The following is a 9807-nucleotide window of genomic DNA, read 5'->3' as shown; positions in this document are numbered from 1 at the left end:
GTGAAGACGCGGTCTTCTGAGTTAAATCTCAGCCTCCCTAACCAGACGTACAGTTGTCACAACAACTGGAACTGGTCCAACAAATCATTGTCTTCAACGAGCCACTGGTTCTATCCTTCCCATCTCTTTATTTGTAGTTGGTCCTTGTGAAGTCATTGCCTGTTTGCATTATCTTTTTGTCTTCACTGAGTGACTGCTTGTTCTGATTGGCTTCATACTATCTTCCATCCTGATCTATACTGCCTAGCTGCTATTAGTCTTTGTGCTTTCACTTTATTGAATACTTGACTATGGCTTGCCTAGTGTAGTCTACCTTCCGCTGCATGGTAATAGGTTTATTTCTATCGTTTGTCTTCGAAACTTCCATGTTTTGAAGACTTTCATAAAAATCGCCTATTCACCCCCCTCTAGTCGATCACTAGCACTTTTAATTGGTATCAGAGCAAGGTACTCCCTTGTTCTGTGTGATTCGGTTTAACCACCTGGAGTTTTAGCTATGTCGACTGCAGGGATAATCGAAGTCTCCGCTGCGTGCCCCGTCTTCGATGAAACTGAATATCCCTACTAGAAGAATAAGATGCGCATGCATCTTGAAGCCATTGATGTCGACCTCTGGTATGTCGTCAAGAATGGCGTCCCCAAGGCTGGTGAAGGTGTCACCGCTGCTGATGTCAAGAAGTTTGTTCAACTGGATTCCACTGCCAAGAATATCATCTGTGGCCATCTGACCAAAGGGCAGCATGGCCGTGTGAGTGCTCTGGAAACATCCAAACTAGTCTGGGACTGGCTCTCCAAGGTCAACGAAGGCGTCTCAACACAGAGAGATCAAAGCATCAGTGTCCTTCGCAACCTATTCTACCGCTTCAAGAGAAACGACAATGAGAATGTTCAGCTCACGTTTGATCGACTCACTGACATCACAAATGAGCTTCAAGCTCTCGGTGCTACTGAGATCACCAAGCATGAAATCGTCAAGACACTCCTGAGATCACTTGACAGCTCGTTTGACACCCTAGCCCCGATGATTCAAGAACGCCCTGACTTCAAGAGACTCAATCCGTCTGACATACTTGAAAGGCTCGACACACATGAGTTTCATCTTTCTGAGAAAAGAGACATCTACGGTCCCAACTATGGCCGGAGTCATGCCTTGAAGGCAAAAGTTGTTTCCTCATCTGAAGAAGAATCTGACTGCAGTTCTGATGATCCTGAAGACATTGGAAAGGAGCTTGCTATGCTTGTGAAGAAGTTCCAGAAATTCACCAAGAAGAAAGGCTTCAGAAAGTGCTCACGATCCAGCTCAAGGAATGATGAAGCTTCTGCTCATGACTACAAGAAGAGAACATGCCACAAGTGCAAGAAACCTGGTCACTACATCTCTGAGTGTCCGCACTGGGACAATGAGAACAACAACAAGAAGAAGAGCAAGGAATATGATTCTGACGACAAGAAGAAGAAGAAATACTCAAAGTCTTCTTCCAAGTCTTCCTCAAAGTCTTCATCACACAAGAAGAGCTCATCTGGCAAGGCTTGTGTGTTTGTTGGCAAGGAAATGGATTCAGAGGAGGAGTCTGCTTCTGAGGAGGTGGAGGTGGAGTTTGAGGAGGAGTCCGATTCTGGCGTTGCAAGTCTGGCTACAACCTACGTTGCCAAGTCCATCTTCAACACTGAATACAATGACTTCATCACCGACGCCGATGCTAATGACAAGGACAACTCCGCTCCCACCTACTGCTTCATGGCACGCGGTGCCAAGGTAAACTCACGCACTACTCACTATCAAACATCCAGTGAAGATGACTCTGATTGTGGTTCCAAACCCAGCTACAAAACACTTGCTAAAATTGCAACTGAACAACAGAAAGCTATGGAACATATTCAAAAACTGTTAGACAAAAGCGATGACCTGTTAGACGCTGAAATGACTCGATCTCAATCCTTAATTGAAGACATAAAAAAATCTTCATGTTAAGTATGAGGAACGTGAAAGTCGTCATGAAACGCTCTCAACAACTCATGAAAAGCTTTCCTATGATTATCTTCAAAGGAAGCAAGATCTTGAGAAATTGAGAGCGGCTCATGAAGATCTTCAAATGGAAAACAAGTCACTTCGCGCCAAACAGATCAGTTCCGCTCAGGAAGGATTTGAACCACCATGTCTTAAATGCATTGAGCGTGACAATGCTACTTCTGTTGCTGGATGTTCTACTGCTGCTACTGTTGCAATATCTTCAACTGTTGATGTGGTAACTAACCCCTGTGCTGAGTATGCCACTGCTATTGCTGATGAAAATGCTAGGTTGAAGACATTGCTTGAAACAGGGATGTACAAAAGTCTCAAAGGGCATCAGACACTATGTGATCTCCTCAAAAGGCAGATCCTGAACCGAAACCCTAGGAAAGAGGGTGTTGGGTTCGAAAGGAAAATGAATGCTGATGGCTCTTACTGGAAACCTGAGCAGTACTCCAAAACCACATGGGTTGATGCAAAGGAACCTTCAGTGGATCCATCCACCCTATCTGGCTTCACTTGTGCTATCCCATTGTCATTGATGAATCCTTTGATGCAAACTATAAACTGTTTAAGAATCAGAATGGTGAAGTGTTTGCCAGGTACATTGGAACTAACTGCAGGAATGGGCCACCTATGAAGAAAGTCTGGGTGCCGAAAAAGTGTCTGGAGAATCTTCCTGTGAATGTCGTCATGACACCACAAGTGAAGAAGACAAACCCCAGACCACAGGCTTCATATGGTCCAAATGCTTCATATAGACAGAGGACTCACCTGAGTCGCACTAACTCAAATGTTTTGCAGGGAAACCGTACTCAGGCCTATGAATACGAGCGTGTTTCATCAAACGCCATGTTCATAAGACCCAGAACTACCCTGCTTATTCTTATGAGTACTATTGTCCACCTGCAAGACTATTTGCTAGGGCTCCAAAGCAAAAGTTCTCAGATGCTGCACTTAGACTCATTGCTTTGAATCCACCCTTGAAGATGTGGGTGGCTAAGAAAGCTTAACTCTCTTTTGCAGGGAAAGGTCTCCAGCCAAAAATCAAATGCGTCTGAAGCTATTGCTGGGGACCTTAAACATCTTGTAGGGCGCAAGATCAAATGCCCAAATGGTCTTATTATGTATTTTGTTCCTGAGTCGCTTGCTACTTGCCCTATCAGTCCTAACCTCGATCTAAGCTTTAATAATCCTCTTGCTCGTCAAATATTTATGCTTCACAATTCTCTTCGTGAAGCCTATCCCCCTAACTGCACTGTAGGGTATGACACCAGCTGCTTCAGAATGGATTATTGATAGTGGATGTACTAATCACATGACTGGCAAGCGAAGTCTTCTCATGGACTCAACCTCACGTCCATCTGACAAAGTCACATCACATTTGATGATACTGGTAAAAGCAAGGTATTGGGTCTAGGTAGAGTTGCAATCTCAAAGGATCAGCACATGGATAAAGTGATGCTTGTTGAATCTCTTGGTTTCAACTTAATGTCCATCTCAATGCTTTGTGATTTGAACATGATTGTGATATTTGGAAAATATCGTTGTCTAGTTCTAATGGAATCTGACAAGTCTCTACTCTTTGAAGGGTATCGGAAAGATGATTTGTACATGGTAGATTTCTCAGCAGGACCACAGCTTGCCATATGTCTTCTTGCAAAAGCTTCAGAATGCTGGCTCTGGCATCGGAGGCTAGGGCATGCTGGCATGAGGAACTTGCACACTCTTGCAAAGAAGAAGCATGTCATAGGCATCGAGGGCGTCAAGTTCAAGAAGGATCACTTATGCGGTGCCTGCGAAGCTAGAAAGATGACGAGGGCCAAGCATCCCTCGAAGACAATCATGATAACGACTCAACCCTTCGAACTGCTACACATGGACCTCTTCGGCCCTACTCACTACTCAACCCTTACTACTACTGCTTGTCTCTATGGTTTCATCATTGTTGATGATTATTCAAGATATACATGGGTGCATATAGTCCTCTACAAGACTGAAGTGCAGGATGTCTTCAGACGCTTCGCCAATCGAGCCATGAACAACTATGGCGTCAAGATCAAGCACATCCAAAGTGACAATGGCACTGAATTCAAGAACACCGGCCTCGACACTTATCTTGATACATTGGGCATCACTCATGAGTTCTCAGCTCCATACACGCCTCAGCAGAATGGCATCGTGGAACGCAAGAACAGAACACTCATTGAGATGGCTCGGACGATGCTCGATGAATACAAGACTCCAAGGAAGTTCTGTCCTGAAGCTATTGATACTGCATGCCATGTCATCAATCGTGTTTATCTTCACAAGCTTATGAAGAAAACATCCTATGAACTCCTCACTGGTAAGAAGCCAAACGTCAGTTACTTCAGAGTATTTGGTGCCAGGTGCTGGATCAAGGATCCACATCACACTTCAAAATTTGCACCGAAAGCACATGAAGGTTTTATGCTTGGTTACGGAAAGGATTCACACTCCTACAGAGTCTTCAACCTCTTTCACTATAAAGTGGTTGAAACTGTGGGTGTGCGGTTCGGTGAGACTAACGGCTCGCAAAGAGAGCATCTGCCAAATGTGCTAGATGAAATTCCACCCAGTGAATCCATCAAGCTTATGGGAACTGGAGAAATCATACCGTCTGAAGTACAGCCTGAAGAGGAACTTATCATCTCTACACCTGATCAACCTGGAGACAATGCTCAGCCTGAAGACAATCCTTCAAACGATGACAATGATCGGCAAGAGCAAAATCTTTGTCCAGTTCATCCTCATGTTGCAAATGAAGTACATATTGAGAATATAGTCGATAACATCAATGCACCTGGTCCACTCACTCGTTCAAGGGCAACACAACTAGCAAATTTCTGTGGGCACTTTGCATTCGTCTCATTATCTGAACCCAAGAAAGTTGATGAAGCCTTCATGGAACCTGAATGGATTCAAGCTATGCAAGAAGAGCTTCAACAGTTTGAGCTGAATAATGTATGGGAATTGGTCAAGCGTCCTAATCCTCGTAAACACAATATCATAGGCACTAAATGGATATATCGCAACATGCAAGATGAGCATGGTCAAGTTGTCAGAAACAAGGCTCGTCTCGTTGCTCAAGGATACACTCAAGTTGAAGGAATTGACTTCGATGAAACATTTGCTCTTGTGGCTAGGCTTGAAGCTATACGCATACTGCTAGCCTATGCAAATCATCATCACATCCTTCTGTATCAAATGGATGTGAAGAGTGCTTTTCTCAATGGCAAGATTGAAGAAGAAGTGTATGTTGCACAACCGCCTGGCTTTGAAGATCCAAAACATCCTGACATGGTTTACAAGCTCAACAAGGCACTGTATGGCCTCAAACAAGCCCCTCGTGCTTGGTATGACACACTCAAAGACTTCCTGAAGATCAAAGGCTTCAAACCTGGTTCCCTGGATCCCACTCTCTTCACGAAGACATATGATGGTGAACTGTTTGTGTGCCAAATATATGTGGATGACATTATCTTCGGCTGCACCAATCAGAAATACAGTGATGAGTTTGGATACATGATGCAACAGCAATATCAGATGTCCATGGTGGGTGAGCTAAAGTTCTTCCTTGGTCTTCAAATACGACAGCAACACAACGACATTTTCATATCTCAAGAAAAAATACCTCAAAGATTGCCTGAAGAAGTTTGGAATGCAAGACTGGAAGGGTTATACAACGCCAATGCCTACCAAGAGTCATCTGGATTCTGACGCCAATGGTAAAGAGTTCGATCAAAAGGTATACCGCTCCATGATTGGTTCTTTGCTTTATTTATGTGCATCTAGGCCAGATATCATGCTTAGTGTTTGCATGTGTGCCCGATTCCAAGCGGCACCAAAGGAATCGCATCACTTAGCTGTGAAGCGAATTCTTCGATATTTGGCTTACACCCCAGCACTAGGATTATGGTATCCAAAGGGCTCAGAGTTTGATCTAGTTGAATTCTCGGATGCTGATTATGCTGGTGACAAGGTGGATCGCAAGTCTACATTAGGCACATGTCACTTTCTGGGACGATCACTTGTGTGTTGGTCTTCAAAGAAGCAGAACTATGTATCTCTCTCCATTGCTGAATCTGAATACATTGCTGCTGGATCTTGCTGCGCTCAGCTTCTATGGATGAAGGAGACACTCATAGACTATGGCATTCATCTGAAGCAAGTGCCACTCTACTGCGACAATGAAAGCGCTATCAAGATCGCCAACAACCCAGTTCAGCACTCGAAGACAAAGCACATTCAGGTTCGTCATCACTTTCTCAGAGATCATGTCACGAAGGAAGATATTGATATCATTCACGTTAGCACTGAAGAGCAACTGACAGATATCTTCACAAAGCCCTTGGATGAGAAAATGTTTTGCAAGTTGCGGTGTGAGCTAAATATCTTGAAATCCTCAAATGTCCTGTGATGATGCACACATCCTAACACTTATGCATGTTGATGACTTAGATGTGCAAACACACGAAGTAACGTATATCTTCAACTAATGAAGACTTACACTCTAAGTGTGAATACATTAACGCGGAATTTGACTTCGGAGCGCCACGATAATTGTGCATCGTGTCTGGGTCTACTACTTCCTATACGGTGGGTAACGCCACCACCAAACTTTTGTTTGGAATACTTTCTGTTGGCGTTACATTTGCAAAGTCTTCACATTTGGTTTGTCTTCAATGTTAACATGGCTTCATGTTTATCTTCAATATATTGATTTTGCTTCTGTCCTCTACAACATTCACTTATAGCTATGTCTTCTAGTTGAATCTTTTGAACTAAGTGAATGTGATTGGACCCTAACCTTTCTATGCTCCTGTCTCAAATCTATCTATCCAAATCATATGTATTCTATTGAAACTGTCGAATGTCTTCTCTGCGTCCTTGTCAGCAGAAGATACAGAGATAAACATTAATCTGTTTTCAATGCTCAATCCTTTTTACCTGAAACCCGGAGAAGTGGGAACGACCACCTGACAATCCAGGCATACGTGGGAACGTGGAACAACCTCTGATGTGTTGCATGATCGCCACGTGTCCTTCAGATGTGAACCGCCAGGGGCACCTGTGTAATAAAGCTGTGCCGTCCCTGTCCCTATAAATACACGCCTCACCCCAGTCATTATCTCTTCTTCCACTTCTCTCTCTCTCTCTCTCGCACAAACCCTAGCGCCACCGCTAGCCCTCGACGACGCCGGCGACAAAGCGCTTAGCTGCCGCGACCTCACCGACGCCGTCCTCACGCCGGCCACGGACATCGTCTCCTCTGCCGTCACCGTAGGTGTCCTCCGTCGCCAAGTTAGGGCACGGAAGATCGAACTGCTCGGCCTCATCTCCTACTCTATCGAGCAGTTCCTCGAGTGGTAAATAAAAACTCTTTTTACAGTCTTTTTGATCCGATAGATTCATCCTTTTCAACCACAAGTGGTTTCTGTTGCTACAAAGCTGGATCTATCATGTTCTGCATCTCATAGCATGACTAGTATGTTCACTTATGCTTCACAAAGTAGTTAGATTCCTCACTTGTACTTATTCGTGCATTCGTACAAATCTGGAACCAACTCTCTACATATGAGTGAATGTCTTCGCACTATGAGGTCAATGTCTTCTAAACTGATTTATCTTCGAAATCTTCTAAGAATGCATATGACCTCTTCCCCTTCCCTCACATCTCTAATGCTGTCACAGGTACATGTCTGTGGGAGAATCCCTTGGTTCTCATAGTCTGCATTCATTTGCAGAGTTCTTACAGCATCACATAATTTCTCCCGAAGCCAGTTCCTATCTGACCAGTAGACTTAAGACTTTGACAGTGTTGAAGCCTTTCAGTCTAAACTTCATGGCTAAAGAGAAATCAGCAAGGAAGGGTGGCAGACAGCGCCGTGAGGGTACATCAATGGACCTGCCCGAAGATCTCTATGAACTATACAAAACTGACCCCGAAGAAAGCTATGGTCAGCGCAAGACACGAATCCAATGGATTCGAAGATACTGGGCCGAGTAATGGTTCAAGTACAGATGCGTCACCAAGGAGTATGCTGAAAAGAATGCCCTCTCGCATCCTTGGGGAGATATTCTCTATAAAAATCTTCAACCCAAGACCAGAACTGAAGCCATTGCTCAAGGATTTTACCCTTGCATGGTCCGAGGGCCACAACCTACTGATGCCGACCCATCATCATTGCTATGGTGTCGAGATGACAATCTGTTCAAGCGCAACTATCAGTCTACAAAGAACTCGGCCAAGGAAAACAAGAAGTCTTTGGGATTAGACTTCAACCCAGGCCCCTCTGTGCCCCGTGCTGACGGTACACGCGAAGCTGAACCCAATCTTGTTGGGCCCTTCTACAACTTAGAAGGTCTCATCACTCACATTCAGGTTCAAGGGGCAGCCGTGGACCACTTTGTAGATGACTCTGATTCTGACGAAGCGCCTGCACCACCGAAGCCTGTGAAGCAAAAGAAACCAAAGGCTTCAAAGCCCTCCTCTGCACCAAAGGTCTCACGGGCGAAGCCTCTGGCCACTGCACCTCCTGAAGCCAGTGTGCAGTCTGAAGATCTTTCTCGCATCTCCAAGTCTGACAAGTTGAAAAAGCCCATGCAACCAACTGGTCAAGCATTGACTCCTGTTGCTGTTTTGAGAAACGAGAATGACGCCATTGATCTGTCTAGCGACGACGATCTTGGCGATGACGCTCTTGAGCAATTGATAAAGAGCAAGCAAGAGGCGGAAATCTTCAATGATCTTCCCCTCTTTGATGTGGAGATTCTGTACAAGTTTATTGATGAGTGGTTTGACAGCCCAGACCTCAGTTTTGATGATCTTCAGCTCCCAGTTGGCCTCAGCTTCAATGGAGCCATTGCTCCTGAGCTGGCTCTTGCCCAGAAGATTGTTGAGCTGAAGCACAAGACTGACTATGAAAAGGCTCAGTGCAAGAAGCACATGGCCAAGCTCAATGTTGAAGACATTCAAAACTTCAAGGTCATGATGCATGAGCTCAAGGAGGCATTCCACAAGAAACGAGAAGAAGCAAAAGGTTCTCATGAGCGCATGAAGAATCTTGCTGCCAAATGTGTTCAAGGCTACAATGAAGCTGAAAAGCGCAAGGCTTTGGGGCGACCAGGCATCGACCCCAGAATGGCTGCCAAGAAGAAGAAGAAGCCAGCTGTGGCCAAACCAGAAGCATCAAGGCAGGAAGAACCTCGCATTGTCTTCTCGGCTAGTATGACAGGCTCGAAGCCTAAGGTCCCCATAGTGGCTTCGGAGTTCAAGAAAACTAGAGCAGCTGAAGCCGAAGCCAGAAAGCGTAATACCAAAGCCACCACTGATGATGCTCCACCAACCAAGAAAAGAAAAACAAAGAAGAGAGACCGGGCTGCTTCCACAGAGCCCCTTGTTGTCGAGCCAATTTCTGTTGCTCGTCCTTCCTCTGCACATAAAGAACGTCGTTTGGTAGTTCATGAGCCTGCTTCCATAGAGGCTCCTGAAGCTGAAGAGAATCCAGCTGTTGACCCCACCGCAGCTGAAGACATTGGTCATCAAGACAATGTTGAAGATGATGAAGTCCTTCCTCAGATCGAGCATAATTTGGTATCATCGCCTGTTCTCACGAACAACGAACTCATCAGCATTGGTCGTCCATTGACGCCAATTGCTCAGGATGACTCATGGGCTGATCACCCACAAGAATCCCCTCGTGATGAAGAAACAACAGTTACTCCCCCAACCCAGGTCACCACTCCAGTGATTGACAATGAAGACCTTGAGG

This window comes from Triticum urartu, chromosome 2A (assembly GCF_056163025.1).
Source record: "Triticum urartu cultivar PI428250 chromosome 2A, HENAU_Tu73, whole genome shotgun sequence".
Classification (NCBI taxonomy): domain Eukaryota; kingdom Viridiplantae; phylum Streptophyta; class Magnoliopsida; order Poales; family Poaceae; genus Triticum; species Triticum urartu.
This window is presented reverse-complemented; position numbering follows the sequence as displayed.